At 40.9% G+C, this 19,721-nt stretch overlaps 1 protein-coding gene across 4 annotated transcripts in view; it reads left to right on the forward strand.

Annotated features, from left to right (window-relative positions):
• Window positions 1-273: 273 nt before the first annotated feature.
• Window positions 274-19,721, forward strand: part of LOC110952644 (leucine-rich repeat and fibronectin type-III domain-containing protein 2) — a 249,831-nt gene continuing 230,383 nt past the window's right edge. For 3 of the 4 annotated variants that reach the window (XR_007941931.1, XM_022196284.2, XM_051948212.1), the window contains exon 1: window positions 274-1,288. The gene's annotated coding sequence lies outside the window, so the exon portion shown is untranslated. The remainder of the gene's footprint in view (window positions 1,289-19,721) is intronic. The other variant, XR_007941932.1, reaches the window with a different exon arrangement.

Consider the following 19,721-nt stretch of genomic DNA (forward strand, 5'->3'; position numbering starts at 1 on the left):
ATGGCAATAAACCTCTTGGACCTTAAACCCGGAATGTAGCAGATTTCAAGCGGCAAAGAAAGGTAAAACTCAAGTATTTCAAATTTGCAGTCATATAGTACAGGGCCACACTGATCAAACCGCCTCCACTGAACTCATGGCTTTCGTGGCTCACAGTGCAGTTATTGGTAAACTATTAGTTCTAAATATATTATCCATTCTGTCCATTTATTCATTCACTACTTGGGATTTGTGTAGATGTGTAAAATAACCGTGCAGTGTTGCAACAAGGACGTGAGTTCTCCTCCTTTCTGAAGGTCGAAGAGGATCCGAGGGGCATTTTTGGAAAGCTTCTGAGAAAACAGAGAGAGAAAACAGCGCACACATTGTTACGAGCTACGTACTGTAATTCCGAGCTTGCCCACAGCCCTGATAGGCTACTTTGTTGCTGTGAACGCTAAACACCGCTAAGCACACGCTAATCCGTGGTCGGTCCTTAATCTCCTGCAGACAACAGTGTCCTCGCTGCGGACCTTGCCAAAGTGGCTCTTTACGCGCAGTTCTCGCTCCGTTCTCGCACCGCTGTGGGTTTTGCGTAAAAAAGGCGCCGTACCCGCGGCGGACTTGGCTGCCTCTGTCCCCTCCTCTGCCTCTCCTCCCGGTGGGCTCAGTGATACTTCATGGTGTTTGTGCCATCTAGGGTTATCCTCCACTCCACTGCAGTCTTTCTGGCGCAGAGACTTCGCATCTCTCCATCTGCTCGCTCTTGGACGACCGAATAACTCCTCATCCCCGAAAACAAACACAGAAGTTTTCTCGTGGATCCTCTACTTTCGCCTTTCATATAAAAAGAAAACGCCGCTTGGATAAGTGTCGAGGAGCCACAGAGAAGCAAACAATTCCAAGGACATGCACACAAGTAACTACTGCACCGCGGGGGCAAAACAGAAAAGCGCCTGTGCCATGTAGCAGCACACTCGCATTGGAAATCTACAGACGGAGCCCACACAGCAGCGAGCTTGTTATTTTTTACTTGAAGGGGGAAACTACAAAAAAAAAATGCTGTGAAGCGCTGTGTCGCAGCTTGGCTCCCGGCAAAAAGCGCAGGTTTTTTCCAGAGCTGGTGGAAGGAAAAAAATTAGTCAAGTGCGAGAGAAGAAGCGATATGCGGCTGGGCAGGCAGTTGGTTGTGCAGTTCGTCTTCTGGAATTAGTGGATGAATGGGAAGGGAGCGGCTGTAGGCTCGAACCGGGGAGACACAGTACAAAGCCCGCGGTGACACATAATGGATACTTGTCCGTCAGTACAGGTAAGAAATAACCTTTAACTGCTTGATATGTGCAGGAGTTAAGACTCCGCAGAGATGTGGTTTATTTTCCTGCCTTTTCCATACATATGTACTGCGTTTTTGTTTCTTCCTTTTTGTGTGTGGTTGCACTTCACCTTCAGCTGTTGGCTCAATTCTAACGCATCGATTTTGCTTGAAATGCGTGGCTTTGGTGTGCTGGTAGGCGGTGTGTTAGTGGGCTGGAGGGTGGCTCGCACTCCTGGACGATCCCAGGTATATTCACAGAAAGTAAGCTGGATAGAGTTATTGTTTTCATCTATTTATTTTTATTTTATTTTATTTTATTTTTAGAAATGTTGTGGGGGGAAATGATGCTGCAGGAGAAAGCTGAGGGCTTGGAGAGTTGTGCCCGACGCATACTAATCCTGGGTGTGTATAAATGTGCGCGTTTTGTGAGTGTGCCAGTGAGAGGGAGGGAAAGGAGGGAAATGAGGGAAAGGAGGGGAGGGAGGGATTAGCCTACTCTTTCCAAAATGTTCCCCTGTGATTACAGTAGGCTGAGGCGCTTATTAAAACTCCCTTTAAGTTGTGTGAGAGGCAGAGGGAAAAGAGCTTTATCACATGTGCGGGTTATTTTTATTTTCTTAAAAACTCTCTTCACCTCCTGGGAAAATAATGTTTTGCGTGCGCCATAACGCATGAGTGCGCGCGTCTGGTTAAGGGATCGATGGCCGCCATGAGGCTCCACCACCACCGTGCACTGTAATCACCACCCTCTTGTGGATTACATGGCACTTGCGGGCTGACGGTGACCGGAGGGAGAAGCTGCCGCCGTTCAGCACCGCGGACAGCGCACACCAGTCCGTTTTCACCCCTCCAACACCGGACACGTTACCGTCACAGGACTGGCTTTTTCCCCACTATGAACACTTGTTTGTCACAGTGTGGATGTTTTCCTGAGCGGCTACTCAACAGCGCTTTATTCATGAAAACATGATCATTCTGACGCAAAATGACTCACTGACAAGTGCACACTCTGTCCAGACCTTACTATTTCCAGAGCCACAGTCGTTTGTTTTATCCAGGTCTGCAATCAGAGTGTCTGGGTGGAGCAGAAATAGCTCATCTAACAGGAGAATGCTGCTCTTTATTTATTTGCATTATTTTCCACTCACTTCAGTGGAACATGTGATATCAAATATCTGAGTTCTACAACCTGCACCGCCAAACTTTGTTTTAAATATGAAGGTTTTTTTTTCTTCAGAAAAACATGTAACTGACTTTCTAATCTAGTCATGAAGTACTGAAATGAAGCCAGAACTTTTTGATTCTCTTCCAGGATTTAAAAACACCTCATCCAAAATACCATGGACATTTGTATCTACATCAATAACCAAAATGCTCTTGGAACAGAGCATTTCTCAGCTCCCTAGATTCATGTGTTTAGATAAAGACAGTAGAAAGATAATTTAATGACATTGTTTATTCAGTGATGTGAGTTTTCTTTGGGTTCTCCGGCTTCCTCCCAGAGTCCAAAACATACTGAGGTTAATTGGTGACTCTGAATTGTCCGTATGTGTGAATGTGAGTGTGATAAGTTGTGTCTATATGAAACCCTGTGATAGACTGGTGACCTGTCCAGGGTGTCCCCTGCCTTCACCATAAGTCAGCTGGGATAGATTCCAGCCCCTGTGACACTAACGAGGATTAAGCGGATACAGATAATGGATGGATGGAAGTTTTGCAACCAGAGGAGTCGCCCCCTGATTTGCAGTCATGCGTACCCAGTGTAAATGTTGTCAAGCCTTTTAGTAAGTGTTATCAGTGCTCATCATTTCCATACGTATGCGCACAAGTAGAGGGTTGAATGTGTTGCTGTTGGCCCATATGTATGGGGATGATGGGCTCTGATAACAGGCTACAATCCTACAATTCTACAATTTCATTTAGCGGATGCGTTTATCCAAAGCGATATACATCTGAGAGTAGATACAACACCAGCCAGGATCTAGTCAGGAGAAAACAACCTGGATAAGAGCCATAAAACAAGTTCAAGAGTGATAATGGGACCGTGGTGTCTACAGGGAGCGTAAACGTAATAGGATTTTTATTTTATTTTATTTTTTTGTGTGTGTGTTTTTTCTTTTGCAGTCTGCAAAGTGTAAAGGTGTTCAGTGAAGAGCTAGTTTTTCCTAGCTAGTCTAGCTATCGACCTACCATGTTGTGGTGGTTGTATCAGGCGCCTTTTGTTGGCCCAGTGCAGTGAGCGGAGTTTTCATTCTAGTTTTGTGTGTCAAAGTGTCAGGGTTTTGAATTTTATGCGGGCAGCAACTGGAAACCAGTGAAGTGATCTGAACACGGGGGTGATGTCCTGTTTGTGGCTGGTTATGAATCAGACATGCTGCTGCATTCTGGATCATCTACAGAGGTTTGAGGGGAGGTCTGCCAGTAAGGAGCCGCAGTAGTCGATGTGTGATATTACAAGAGTCTGAACCAGGAGTTGTGCTGCATGTTCAGACAGGAAAGGTCTGATCTTCTTGATGTTTTACAGGATGACTGACATGACAGAGCGATAGAGGCCACATGAGCCTCGAAGGTTAGTTGGTCATCCATCATGACACCCAAGTTTCTGGCAGACTTTGTGAGTTTGAGTTGGGTTGATTCAAGCTGGATGTTGATTTCTTGTACAGAGGGACTGGCTGGGATGACAAGGAGCTCAGTCTTAGAGATGTTAAGTTGAAGGTGACAGTTTTTCATCCATGTCGAGATATCTGCAAGGCATGATGAGATCCATGTGGTCGTCCGGGGGGAACGACAGGAAAACCTGGGTCTCGTCAGCATAGCAATTGTATAAGAAACCATAGGAGTGGATTATCGCATCAAGTGGTAACATCCAGATTGTCTTAAATGTGGTGTGTGTCCAGTTTTCTTTGTCATTTTAGCTCTGTTTTGGTCTTCACAAACTCCTAAATGGAAATGTCTCCATCTTTATCAATGATAGCTAGAATCTCTATTCAGATCAGCTGACAGTTCTCCACAGGTTTTAAAACAAAGTATTATTCTCCACAGGAAAATTGTCACCAGTCACTTCTTTTATGTTGGCACAGTGTCTTCATGCCATTTGATTGATTGATAAAAAAATGAGTAAAGCTGAAACTGATCAACAGTAACTGCACAATCATCTGACTGTCATCAGATTTGGATTAAAATGTGGTTAAATTCTGATCGATGAATGAAGCATGTGACACATTTCTAACCAGCTCTGCCTGCTTGAATGCGTGCGTGCACACACATACACACACACATACACACAAAATAAATGAAAAAGATAGCAATAAAACAGAAAAGTCTCGGTCTATAAAAACAGTCTGCTGTGGGAGTTTTCATTGGCTAAAACCAACAAAAACAAAGGTTACCCTAATGATGTCATCAGGGGAATGATGATGAGGTGATTGATGTGGAGAGACCATTGCATCATAAAGGGAAGCCATCAAAAAAAAAACATAGTTGTAGATACTAATGAGTTGCACTGTGGGAAATGTAGGTTCTACTTTATTGAGACAGCACCTATATTTGAGAATGAATATCTCAGGCTGTGCTAATTTGATTTTAACTATTTTTATTCTTTAATCTGTCTCATTAAAGTCCCCCTATGTCACAGAAAAGAAATACTAAATTGCTGTAGTTCCAATTTAAGCTGATTTTCTGCTTTGACTCCACATTCTAATAGAATTATCTGCATTAAAAGGCATGTTGTATTTTCTGAAATCAAATTTCCTTTCATGACAATCATGAGCTGATTGCACAAAAACAACCATTGCAAATTTATAGGCAATGACACGCTTTTGGCTGTGTGCATAATTAACAGAGTTTAATTCAAATGATTCCTTCAGTTAAACGATCTGCTGGCTTTCACTTACAAAGCAGCCAAATTGTGTAGTTGTATTAGATCCAATTAACATTTCTATTTTAGCTTTGTGTCAGCTAACTGTGGCTTCTTGTCCCCTTTAAATGAGATTATCAGGCTGTTCCACTCAAAAAAACAACAACATGAGAAGGATCTGTGCAGCTCAGTTTTATGCTTTTTGCATTCATTGTCATTCAGGCCTTTAGATGCTCATATCTGACGGTCACAAGGGAACTGTCAGCAGGGCTCATCTGATATGTTGGTATCACTAGCATTTATTGTCTGTCAATGCTTGATGGCAGAATGATTCTGGAGGGTTAATGCCTTCTGTTGAGACTGCTTGGGGAAATTGATAGGCATTGCTTTGACAGATGAGATAAGTTGCAATTGCAGGCAAATACAATTTACAGGTACGGCAGATGGATGCTGAGGACGCACTCAGAAGTAGGACAGTTTTACCTTGGGGAGAAGCTCAGCGTGCACAGAAGGCTCCCAGAGAACATTAGAAAGTTGTTGTTTAGCAAGGGAGGAATGAAAATGTGAATTAGCTCTGATAGAAGGCAATTGCAGTTCAAAAATTAAGTGGAAAATAACTTGGGATTGAGCCTCAAATCCTCTGTGGCGTCTCATCTGCCGTGTGAAGGAAAACTACAGCTCAGTCCCTTTCCAGAAAAACCTCCTTCATGGCTCCATTCGCTCACCTTCGCCAGCAGAACGAGCCGGTAGCACAGGACACACAGGCAAATAAATAAATAAATACATCTAAAACAGAGGCTAGGAGGAGCCAACATGCAGGCAGTCAGACACGTTTGATCTGCTGTAAAATAATGAATATACAGGAAAGTGCTGCTCGGGAACAGAGCGCAGCTGCAGGGCATTTTCATGTGCTTCTTCACCTCAAATTGCCATGCATTACAGGGAGACATTTCCCTAATGAATTTAATCATCTCTCCTGTTGTCACCGAGTTGCTCTTTTGTTTGCATTCGCGCCTGGTGACTCCGGCAGCATATGTCCAGAGTGAAGCTGCCACTTGATGCAGCGACATCAGCTGCTTGGGTGGAGCCCGTGGACAGAGCTGCAGACAACCTCTTTCTTTCTTTCTTTCTTTCTTTCTTTCTTTCTTTCTTTCTTTTGATTTTTTGCCTTAATCATCAGAATAATCCAAATGAAATGCACATTATCATTCAAAAGTTTGGGGTCACCCAGACAATGTCATGTTTTTGATTAGATTAGATTTTTACAAAAAATGAAAAAAAAAAAATACAAAATTCGTAAAACTATAAAATATAAGAAATCCAGACAGGTAAAATGGTAGTATTATATAGAATGTACACAGTGCAAAACGTAGCGGATGTTCAAAAGTAAGGATGTGCATTCACACACAGAATGATGTTCATGTGCAATGTTGCAACACTTGCAGCTCTGTGTTTATAGTCCTTGTTTGTGAGGTGCTGACTTCGGGTCAGAATTGACAGTACTGACAGCTTGAGGGAAAAGCTCCTCCTTCCATGAAAACTCACACTTGTATTCATGTGCTAACATAACTGCTGGGACTGGGTTTTCTAGTCATCAATGAGCCTTTCAACGTGATTAGCTAACACAATGTAGCATTAGAACACAGGAGTGATGGTTGCTGGAAATGTTTCTCTGTAGCCCTATGGAGATATTCCATTAAAAATCAGCTGTTACAAGCTAGAATAATTACATTAGCAATGTCTGGACTGGAATTAATTTAATGCTATCTTCATAGAAAAAAAAAGATTTTCTTTAAAAAATAAGGACATTTCTAAGTGACCCTGAACCTTTGAGCGGTAGTTTTTAGACCAGTATGAACCTCTTCTACTTTCTAGTGGGGTCAGTGGACCATTTTCACCCCATTCAATGGTGTTGAAGCTGCAATTTGAACCAAAGTCCTTGTTTGGAGGTTGGTGGAGTTGGAGGTGTAATCTCATGAATTTCTAGCCAGGAGACTTAGGTTGAATCTTGGACGATTAGTATAATATTATTTACCATAATATTGTTGTATTTAAGGTCTTAAATGTAAGTCTATTTGTGATTAATTTAATGTTATCTTCTTTGAAAACAATACTTTTCTTTCAAAAATGAGGACATTTATAAATGACCCCAAACTTTCAAATGGTAGTGTAAACTAAATATTTCTTAAAGTAGTACTTAAGGCAAAGCTAAATAACACTTGATAAACACTCCATATTCCATAATGAGGATTAACAGTCTCTACATAGCACTTTGGTAAACACAGCTTTTATGGCAGAAAGTCTATCAAGAGCCTTCAAGTAGTTTTGGTTTATCATTATAAATGACAAAAAAAATATGAAAAGTTCAGCTAGTCCCATCCTGACATAAGCAAAGGATGACCTGAGCTCCTGCAGAGCTTGCTTATAGATAGCTGGAAGTTACAACTGAGGCAATATAACATCATCACTTATGATGCAGTCCATATGACATACTGTGATAAACCTAGGATTTTCTGACCGCTGATTACAATTTGAAGGGGTGATGCACTTTCTTTGAACACCAGGGTAGATGCTGTGGTGCTCAGATATATTAACCTATGTAAGTTTCCACATATGCTGAGGGCAGACAGGGCATCTGATACAGCACTCTGTCACTCTGCTTCAACCCTCACAGAGCCTGGAGCTGTGTTTTAGCTCATCATCCTGCTGAAAAGCTAATGATGACTCCACTGAGTTCATAGCAGATGTGATGGTGTGTCTCTTCAGGATGTTGAATTTACCGTACTGACTACTTGATTTCTGAATGAATCTCCAACAATGTCATCAGCAAAGGTTATTGCTCAAAGCAATTCTCTGCATGTTCTTGGCCTTCATAAGTAGCATGTTTTCTTTACAGCCATTCCTCCACGAAGGTTTGATTCACACAGACTCCTCCCATTAGTTCATGTTGAGATGCATCTGCTACCTGAACTCTGGGAATCATTGATGTGGACTTTGGTCGTAGACCAGTAACAAATTTCTCCTCTGCAGTTGAGGGAACTTTTGGAACTTTTCCACTCCCTCTACTTTCATATTACATAGTACAACAGCGGCTGTACAGTGATCAGTGGTTAGTGCTTTCTCCTTGCAACTAAAAGATCCCTGGTTCGTGTCCCGGCCTTCCCAGGATCTTTCTGCATAGAATGTACATGTTCTCCATGTGCATGTATGGGTTTTCTCCAGGTTCTCCAGCTTCCTCCCACAGTCCAAAAACATGCTGATGTTAATTGGTGACTCTAAATTGTCCGCAGGTGTGAATGTGAGTGTGACTGTTTGTCTCTATATGTAGCCCTGCGACAGACTGGTGACCTGTCCAGGGTGTCCTCTGCCTTCACACTAAATCAGCTGAGATAGACTCCAGCCCCCATGACTCCATAATGCTCTTAATGTTTTAAGTAAAGCACATTGTATTGTCTTGGACATGAAGGGTGCTGTACAAATAAACTTGCCTTGCCTTGCCTTGACCCTAATGAGGATTAAGTGGTGTATGGGTAATGGATGGATGGGTAGTATGACAGAAAAAAGATTCAGTATGTCCCAATACATACTATGTCAAATGCTATCAGAAAATACCAGGATGTCCAACTACATCCAGTCACATTTAGCAGTGTGTAAATCAGCATGTTTTTTGGCCATTTTGACCCACAATCATCTGCAGTGGAGAATATATCACATACGTCATAGCATCTCACATGACTGTAAACAAGCTTGAACTGCTGTGAGACAGAAAACAGTTTTTCACACTACAGCATGTGACAGATATATGAGCAAGATGGTCAAAGCATAATGTGCAATATCACGGTTTTTGATTGTTGTTGTTTTTGCAATTGAACTTTCAAGGTTCTTGAAATTTTCTGGACTGACTGACCTTCGTGCCCTTAAATGATGACGGACTACTGTTGTTTTTTGCTTAGTTGAGCTGCTGTTGCAACAATAACAGATTGCTACAGTTGCTGAATTGGGTTGTTTGTCTTGACACAACGCAAATAATCAAATACATCCAGATTCACATCAAATCATCTAACTTGATCTGATTTGTGAACGAATAAAGATACTATGTAAATACTGATTTGTACTGAAGATGCAATGTAGTTATTTCAACACAGCAGATTACCACTAATTGTTTCTATCTCATAATCAATATATTATTAAAATTTGTTTATGCTACATGCATTAACCAGCTTGCATTAAATAGGTGCACACAGTGAATAATAATTACAGATGTCTGTTCCATGTTAGAGAAGCCTGCCTAGTTCTATAAAGTAATGCAGGTGGTGCATTCAGTGCTTGCGGGGAATTCTGAGACACTCACAGAACAGCGATGTACTGTATGAGACACGTATTGAGAAACACATAAAAGATAAATGAAACCTCAAGAGTGGATGTTTTGAAAAGGACAATCTGAACTGGCAGCTTTCAGCATAAAAAAAGGGCTGCTGCTTTTTTACCAACTGCCTCCAAAGTCTTAAATGTGGGATCTGGAGCTTCCCTCCAGCTGAACCTGAATGGAGAAACCCTCAAGCTCTTTCAAAGTCAATAACATCCATAGCTTGGCTTTCATGTGTATTACATCACGCTCTCACAAAGACGCAATGTAAATACAAGAACACGTAAAACCAGGGAATGTTCACAGCAATACACAGCACAGTATTTACAGTGGGTATGGAAAGTATTCAGACCCCTTGAAATTTTTCACTCTCTGTGTCATTGCAGCCATTTGCCAAAATCAAAAAAGTTCATTTTATTTCTCATTAATGTACACTCAGCACCCTATCTTGACAGAGAAAAAAAATAGAAATGTAGAAATTTTTGCAAATTTATTAAAAAAGAAAAACTGAAATATCACATGGTCAGAAGTATTCAGACCCTGTGCTCAGTACTGAGTAGAAGCACCCTTTTCAGCTAGTACAGCCATGAGTCTTCTTGGGAAAGACGCAACAAGCTTTTCACACCTGGATTTGGGGATCCTCTGCCATTCTTCCTTGCAGATCCTCCCCAGTTCTGTCAGGTTGGATGGTGAACGTTGGTGGACAGCCATTTTGAGGTCTCTCCAGAGATGCTCAATTGGGTTTAGGTCAGGGCTCTGGCTGGGCCAGTCAAGAACGCTCACAGAGTTGTTCTGAAGCCACTCCTTTGTTATTTTAGCTGTGTGCTTAGGGTCATTGTCCTGTTGAAAGGTGAACCTTCGGCCCAGTCTGAGGTCCTGAGCACTCTGGAAGAGGTTTTCCTCCAGGATATCTCTGTACTTGGCCGCATTCATCCTTCTTTCAATTGCAACCAGTCGTCCTGTCCCTGCAGCTGAACCCCCCCCCCCCCCCCCCCCCACACACACACACACACACACACACACAACATGATGCTCCCACCACCATGTTTCACTGTAGGGATTGTATTGGGCAGGTGATGAGCAGTGCCTGGTTTTCTCCACACATACTGCTTAGAATTAACACCAAAAAGTTCAATCTTGGTCTCATCAGACCAGAGAATCTTATTTCTCATAGTCTGGGAGTCCTTCATGTGTTTTTTGGCAAACTCTATGGGGGCTTTCATGCGTCTTGCACTGAGGAGAGGCTTCCGTCGGGCCACTCTGCCATAAAGCCCTGACTGGTGGAGGGCTGCAGTGATAGTTGACTTTGTGGAACTTTCTCCTATCTCCAGACTGCATCTCTGGAGCTCAGCCACAGTGATCTTTGGGTTCTTCTTTACCTCTCTCACCAAGGCTCTTCTCCCACCATTGCTCAGTTTGGCTGGACAGCCAGGTCCAGGAAGAGTTGTGGTCATCCCAAACTTCTTCCATTTGAGGATTATGGAGGCCACTGTGCTCTGAGGAACCTTGAGTGCTGCAGAAATTCTTTTGTAACCTTGGTCAGATCTGTGTCTTGCCACAATTCTGTCTCTGAGCTCCTTGGGCAGTTCCTTGGACCTCATGATTCTCATTTGCTCTGACATGCACTGTGAGCTGTAAGGTCTTATATAGACAGGTGTGTGCCTTTCCTAATCAAGTCCAATCAGTTTAATTAAACACAGCTTGACTCCAATAAAGAAGCAGAACCATCTCGAGGAGGATCAGAAGAAATGGACAGCATGTGAGTTAAATATGAATGTCGCTGCAAAGGGTCTGAATACTTCTGACCATGTGATATTTCAGTTTTTCTTTTTTAATAAATTTGCAAAAATTTCTACATTTCTGGTTTTTCTGTCAAGATGGGGTGCTGAGTGTACATTAATGAGAAATAAAATGAACTTTTTTGATTTTGCCAAATGGCTGCAATGACACAGAGTGAAAAATTTCAAGGGGTCTGAATACTTTCTGTACCCACTGTATAATATGAATATGAACAATGTTAAATAAGTGAAAATCATTTGTGGGAATGCTTCATATGACTTATGCATCATTATAACTGTGTTTAGTTACAGTGTACAAGCACCTCATTTGGCCTTATGCCATCTGGGCATTAATTACCCTCAATCTGCTCATTACAAGTACACATGTATAAATATCTTTGGCTGGTGGTAAACATCCACTTTTGCCTAAGCAATATGATATATCTGGATGAATTACCTCCTAATGGGCAATTGCACACCTCAGGATTCACATTCAGTGCAAGAGCAGGAAGGCTTCTGTGAAGGCTACTGCTAATTGTCTTAGCATGCTGGATAATGTGTACCATGGGGCTCTGAGATTCATTATCAAATGTCATCCCCTTACTCACCACTGTGTGCTTTGTTCTAAAGTTAACTGGACATTTTTCAGTGCTCGACGTCTCAGGCATTGGTATTAACAGAACCATTCTGGGTATTGTTCCTTCCTGTTTGTATTGTCTTTTAACACGGATTCATGGAAGTCACAATCTCCTATCTGTGGATACTCTGCAATTTGTCGTCCTCAAACTACCATCTGAACTGGGCAAGAAAGCGTTGAAGTTTTCAGCAGTAATGCTCGGAATAAAATCTCAATTTCAACTTCAACTTCAACTTCAAGCCTTTGGTTACAGTGAATGAGGTGAAAGCTCTGGTGAGATCATTCCAGTCTATCTTGTCTGTGTGCAAGTGTTATATGTGAGCAAGTTTTAATGTTGTTAAACCCTTAATTGCGCTTAGGCGTACGTTTGTCTGTTTCATTCCATCTGTGCGCAATATTACTCAAAAGCTGTTTGTGTCCTGTCACAATCCTGCTGATGATTTAGCTGACTAACACTGCAAATATTATTTACCACGGTTGTAATCGTTGCCTATTCTCACTGTCCTGTGGAGACCTTCTAGGACATAACTATTTTAAAAACTTCAACACTATCATCAAATATATTCCAATGTTGTACAGAAATCTGGTAAAACAGATTATTTTTTTAATATTAGCCATTTCCAGCCTGGAGGTCACTGCACCAGGACCAAGTACCTTACCTGTTAATAAAACACAACCCAGCACCATTATTAGAGTGTTGCAGAATGTGGCACATTCACCGCACAGACGTCCTTGCACTGCTATGATTGAAATGGATGAAGCATTTGTTGGGCTTTATTTCCACTGAGTCAAAGCATTTTTTTTTATTATTCTTTTTTTTTTTTAGATTAAGTTCAAGTGTTGTATGACTCTTTGACAGACTGTTATTTATGATTTAACTTTCATATTTGATTGTGCAGTTAGTTGTAAAAATGTGAATTTTTGTAGAAAATTTGTAAATTTCACTCTGGTTTGGTGATGGGAAGAAGAGATTTGTTTCAAAATTCTATCCATGGAGTCCAAGGTTGATTACTTTGGCCTCAAAGTTTAGGGATGTATTTTCAGGTGTAACTATTAAAAAACACTCTCGGGATTTGAAGGTAAAGCCTTGAACTTGAATTAAGTAGACGAAAAGTTTGCCATGTTAGACAAGCAGAGTGATTTTAAATTGAAATATGTCCTTGCAGCTGCAATAATTCAATGACAGGGAACTGCTTTTAAATATATATATACCGGGCTTTGCAAAAGTTCTGTTACACACGGTTTCATGATCTTTAGAGACGTTTACATGTTGGAGTGAAAAATTCCATTAAATAAACTGAAAGTTCTACCTTATAGGCAGGTGTCCTTAATACAATTATTTTTCTCCGGTGAAGTTGTATCAAGATGGAAGTCAAAAGAGTTGAGATATCTGCTCTCCTTTGTGCTGAACATCAGCCGGATGACCGTCCACAGAGTCGCGGAGAGGCTAAAGAATGGTGAAGATCTTTCAGGTCTTCACCATTCTTGAAAGATCATCTGAAAGATCTTCACCATTCTTGAGCCTCTCCGCGACTCTGTGGACGGTCATCCGGCTGATGTTCAGCATGAAGGAGAGCAGATATCTCAACTCTTTTGACTTCCATTTTGATACAACTTCACCAGAGAAAAAAATTGTATTACAGAGGTAGACCTTTCAGTTTATTTAATGGAAATTTTCACTCCGACATGTAAACGTCTCTAAAAATCATGAAACCGTGTAACAGAACTTTTGCAAAGCCTGGTATATATATATATATATATATATATACACACAGGGTGTCCCAAAAAAATGTATACATACTTTAAATAATTGTAAACTAGCTGCAATGACCTGTTCCCAACTGTTTATTATATTTTGTTTAATTTTCAACATGTAAAATAATTTACAAACATCATTCTATTGTTTTGTCACCGTCTGTTCTCAAGCTGATGTCCGTTCTGGTTCAGACACTGCCGACAACATGAAGCGATGGGATAGCACACATCATGAAACAATTCCCTTGGTATTTGCGTGCATTCAAGTTCAATGGTTGCTCTCAATTCAGTGACTGTTGCAGGTCTCATTGCATAGAGTTTTTTTTTAGGTATCCCCATACAAATGAGTCCAAATGTGTGAGGTTAGTTAGTTATCAGCTGCTAAAAGGTGTATACATTTTTTTGGGACACCCTGTGTATATATATATATATATATATATATATATATATATATACATATATATATATATATATATATATATATATGTATATATATATATATATATATATATATATATATATATGTATATATATATATATATATATATATATATATATATATGGTAGTGACTGGGAACACTAGTCACTAATATATATATATATATATATATATATATATATATATATATATAATGGTAGTGACTGGGAACACTAGTCACTACCGTACAGGTGCGAGTGGTTTATCTTTCACTACAAATGCTAGTAATATGAGGTGCCAGAATAGAATGCTTCGTTCATATTCTATCTCTCTACAAAGTTTCCTGTTAAAGGTCCACATAGTGTTAATGTCCCACACCCAGAGCTGTGGGCAGTAGTGCTTTATTTGTATCGTGGAGACGAGCAGTAGAAAAGTGTTTTTTTTTTACATACCAGTAATCTCAGCCCAATTCAAGAAGTACAGATGAGCTACCACTGTGCAAAAATAACTCTGTAATGTGTGTGAGGACTGAGAGTTAGCCCACCGGTGAAAGATGAACGAGGGTGAAAATGGGGCACAACTCTACACGTTCCTTTGCCTTTGGGGTGGCAGCTGAACTTTCTACAAAGAACCATTCAGTGCTGCTGTGAGTTCACCTGGATCCTGGTGGCCACGCCGCTGCTCTGGCTGGGCTGTGATGCTGTTGTCGGTCGCAGCAGGAAGCTCTTGACTCAGAGGATATCAAAGTGAGCTGCAGACTCTGGAGGGCAGAGGCATTGTGGAGCTTCAGAGAGAACCTGGAGGAGCTAGCACAGGCCACGGCTCCCTTCCTTTGTGAAACACAAGTCGGAACATTAAGATGTCACTGCTGACTGACCAATACCACCGTGGGGACACAGATAGGAGCAGTTGCGGATGTGAAATCTGAGAAGATTTTGAGTCAATAGGAAGACATTTTCTGGTGCAATGACTATGGAAGCAGCATGGACGACAGTGTGTCTGGAGTATGACTCGAATTCTATCACAACTAGGGACATTAAATACATTAAGAAAAATTATACTGTGAGTCATATTACAAAAGGCTAAACTCATTTCCCCGCTCTCCTCTCCCCCTGTATCTTTCATGTTCTTTTCTTTGTTTCATTTCCAGATCCAGTAAGGCGGTGAGCGCTGAGAGCCGGCGTTCTAGTTTCACTGTGACCCTTTCCTTCTCTCCCACAAGAATTCTCTGTTGTTGTTGTTGCACTTTTTGAATACAGTGGCGCCCGTCATTTAATGGCAGGTTCATTTATCACAGTCAGCAGTTCCAGCCCACTCGAGCTACTGGGTTTCAAGTGACTTTTACATTTTAAAAGCCTCTGAGTCGAGGCTTTTGCTGCTCACAGAGCGTTCGGTACAGCTGATAGAGTGAGAGCAGAGGCCGGTCATGTGATGTCCAGTGTCTCAAACAGGACACGAGGGGATGTGACATGTTTTATTTACTGAGCGTGTCTTATTATTTCACTGGCATTGACAAGCATGCCTTATTTGTCCTGGAACTGATTAATACGTGCTTCGAGGCTAATAAAGACATTGTATTGCTACCCTTTTTAGATGGTTCATCAAGTCCCGCTCCCCAGCTGACTGTGACATGCATCTCTGTCAGCAGACTTGAGGTGTAATGTACCCTTGCCTGTTACAGTAATTTACAGCTCACTGCTCCGTGAATCACAGCCTCCCAGGAGAAAGGTGGTACAAGTGTCTGCTAACACACCAACAAGCAGTGATTAGGCCTGATGTAGGAAACAGTTTTGGATAGTAAGATACATGGTGGTACTGGATGGATGGATGGATGGATGGATGGATGGATGGATGGATGGATGGATGGATGGATGGATGGATGGATGGATGAATGAATGGATGGATTCATGGACGGATTCATGGATGGATGGATGGATGGAAAGGTTTTGTCTGTTAAAGAATAACAGCAGGAAGTGTTGTACTGCCTCTGTCCACACCCTGAATCACTGACAGTAATTATTTTTCCATTGTAGGAAGTCAGGGCTGGTGTGAAACTACACCAGTATTTACAGAAATGGTCACATAATCAGCCCTAGACCAATTAAGGGTTTGTATATTATTCTATATAGTGAACGTTACATTTAAGGTGACGATGCTCAAGAGAAGACTGATACTCTGGTGTAATATGGTGTTTGTAGTCCTCTGTAAGTTTAGCCAATTACAGTCAAGATCGAGCTGTTTTTCAGAGCAGTTCAGAAGTACTTACACTGGAGTAGGTGGGTCTACATATAATTCAGGGACTTTTGAAGTCCTCGGGATATATCTTGCATATGTTTTTATTAATAGTAAAAAAAAATAAAATAAAATAATGCTTTTGTTTTCATTATGATCATGTCTTTACAAATTCCATAATTATTTATTATGGAATCACTTAATAAAAAAATGACTGGATATCACTAAAATACCAACTAAATAACTGCCCCAATTTAATAACAACCACCTTCTATTTAGCTAAACAATAATAAAATGAGACTATTCAAAAATTGTTTAAATTGTGTTCCTGTTATTAAGTTGAGGTAATCATGACAGATATTTCTTTTTTGGCAATATATCAGATTATATTTGGAAAATAACAAATTGTATCTGTGTCTGAGAAATTGCTTTCAACTAAGTTACCCGTTACAATAACACTTATCAAGGAAGTGTGTTAATTCTAAATCACATGACCTGCTCCACATGATGTCATTTCCTCCTGAAGAAAAGACTGGCCAGACTCCAAGGCCTTCTTAATTATTTAATATAAAGCAGTGTGTGAGTCAAGTGTGAATTTATGGCATGTCAACAGGTTTACTAGAATATCTTTACAAATAACTTTAAATTTCAATTTTACTCAATTGTATATGTAAAATCTTAGAAGAATCTTTTTGTCATGTGGTGTTTTGTTATAGGCATTTTAGGGACTGAAAACAGCAAAAATGTCAACTATAATGTCTGTCAAATATGTTACATAAAGCCCCATAATTACATATTGACCCAGATACTCTTGCTTAAAGGCTGAGACTGCCCTCAGTAGGACTGTTTTCTAAATCAACTCTTTTTTAGTGCTTCTATTCAACATGTAGAGTGGGAGTGTTCACACAATCATATTGTTATTTATTATTATATATTTTTTTTTTACACGTAACAAGCATGGAGCTTTCAGTGTGATGTGAAAGGAAGCTAAGGTGATACTACCACCATGCATGCAAGTGTAGCTGACAGAAGCACTTCTGTACGACTGTAACTAGCAGCTAAATTGAAGCTAACTATGTGTTTTTCACTGTCTATAGGCAGCAAAGAAGTAAGAAAAAAGGAATCAGATTTATGTAGAGGTAGCTTTAGTATAAGGAAGTTTTATTCATTGTTGAGAAAGTGTGAGTTTAGCTCACTACACAAGCAGCTTTCTCAACACTAGTTGACTGATAGATGTGATGTCTTAGTATATGGAAGCACCCTGGAGGAGACTGTCCTCATTGAAAAAACGACCACATAGGTCGTCTGTACACGCCCGTATTACGACCGAGTGTTACGTTTTGAAGTTAAGCGACCTCTAGTGGTTGAGTAAATAGACACTCCGGTGTCTCAGCTGAAACGTCACCATGAACAAACTTTGACCTAACACTAACCCTAACCATAACCATAACCATAACCATAACCATAACCATAACCCTAAACCCGTCTTGCGAAAGTGAGGGAAAAGCCGTTTCGCAAGGGAAAAGCCGTTTCGCGAATTAAATCCCGTAATGCCTTCCTGTCCCCCTTAGGGGCACTAACCTAAATACGCTCTCATGGGTCGTATTCAGGGGCATGTGACATAAGACCTGTGTGGTCGTATGAGTTTGAGGACTTGTTGCCCTGGAGTACTCTTTGACATCAGTACAGTAAAAGTGACTTTTGAGCCGTTAGTTTCGGAAGAGCAGAACACCAATTTCAAGGTCCTATTTCCAGGGCTTTCAGCCACATCATACCATCTTCCTCAGCTGCTCCCTGATCCCAAAACAAATGTCTATCACTGTTTTGAATGGCATCAACCCGGTCTGAGTTAAATTTGAAAACTAAAACATGTTTAAAAGTGCAAAGCCTTATAGTTGAAATGCGTATTTTGAGGTGACAATATAAGTTTTTCTTAGCTCTTCAATATAAACTATGTACACGGCAAAAAGGAACTTTCTTATCTAATAAATTAGAGGCCCGTACTTGAAGTCCAATAAACGAAACAAAATTTTTCTAAGCTTTAAATCTTGTTTGCAATAAAGATAGTGAGGAGTCAAAGAGGTGTTAAATTATGTATCTATCACATAATGCCAATATGTACACAACTATCTGATGGGTCCAAAATTCATTATGCTGTAAGAGCCAAAGCACATCACCATTAAAGTCATAAAGAATGTCAGGCGCAAGAAGAGCAAGAGTCCTGCAACAGATGGCCCCCACAAAGTCCTGAGCTCTACATCATTAAGTCAGTCTGGAATGATGTGAAGAGACAGAAAATACTGAGACAGGCAGAAACCACAGAAGAACTATAGGAAGTTCTCCAAGGTAATTGGAACAGCCTACCTGCCAAGTGCTTTGAAGACCTATGTGTAGGTGCACCAAAGAGAACTGGTGCTGTTTCATAGGCAAAGGGGGCTCAGATATTGAATTGCTTTTGGTTTACTGCATCTGGCAAGTCAAAAAAGCAATGCAGTGATGTAACAGGCCGTGTAGGCTTTCCTGTTGTGGATACAAGTGAAGGAGAAGATTATTATTGTTCTCTCTGGGATCCATCTTCTTTATTGCCCCAACCTCCAGGATTAGAGTTCCAAACAGAAACCAAACAAAAGACTGCTTGGCACAACTTAATGCAAACTGAGTTGTGCCAAGAAGTCTTTTACTTGTTTTTTGTTTGTAACTGTAAAACACTGCTTGATACAAATTAATGTAAACTGGGTTGCACAGTGGCTTGGTGGTTAGCACTTTCGTCTTGCAGGTAGAAGATCCTTGGTCCATGTCCCGGCCTTCCCGGGACTTTCTGCCAGGTTCTCCGACTTCTCACAGTCCAAAAACATGCTGAGGTTAATTAATAATTTGAATGTAAGTGTGATTGTCTCTATATGTAGCCCTGTGATAGACTGATGACCTGTCTGGGGTGTCGCCTGCCTTGATTCTAAGTCAGCTGGGATAGACTCCAGCCCCCTGCGATCCTAATGAGGATTAAGCGGTGTACAAATAATGTAAACTGCAAGCTACTCATGAGCTGATGAGCGCTGACTGCTCCACAGTGGAGGAGGTGATGCTGTGTGAGGTAGTGGGTCTTCTTGATAAGAGTTTGATGTCATTTAGATGAATCTGTTTCTGCTTTTATGCACCTCTGGGCTGCAATAAACTGGAATAGCAATTAAATGGTGGCATAGACTATGTGTAGCAGTCATTTGCTGTACTCCACTCTCTGCCGTCACTTACCAAATCTCTCTTGTGCTATAAGAGTGTCCTGCATTAATGTGACTTCAGAGTCTTCATTTTTCATACAAATGCCTCCAAATTCCCTCACAGCCCACACCTCTTCCCCACTGCAGTGTGAGAAAAACAGTCATTGCAG

This window comes from Acanthochromis polyacanthus, chromosome 1 (assembly GCF_021347895.1).
Source record: "Acanthochromis polyacanthus isolate Apoly-LR-REF ecotype Palm Island chromosome 1, KAUST_Apoly_ChrSc, whole genome shotgun sequence".
Classification (NCBI taxonomy): domain Eukaryota; kingdom Metazoa; phylum Chordata; class Actinopteri; family Pomacentridae; genus Acanthochromis; species Acanthochromis polyacanthus.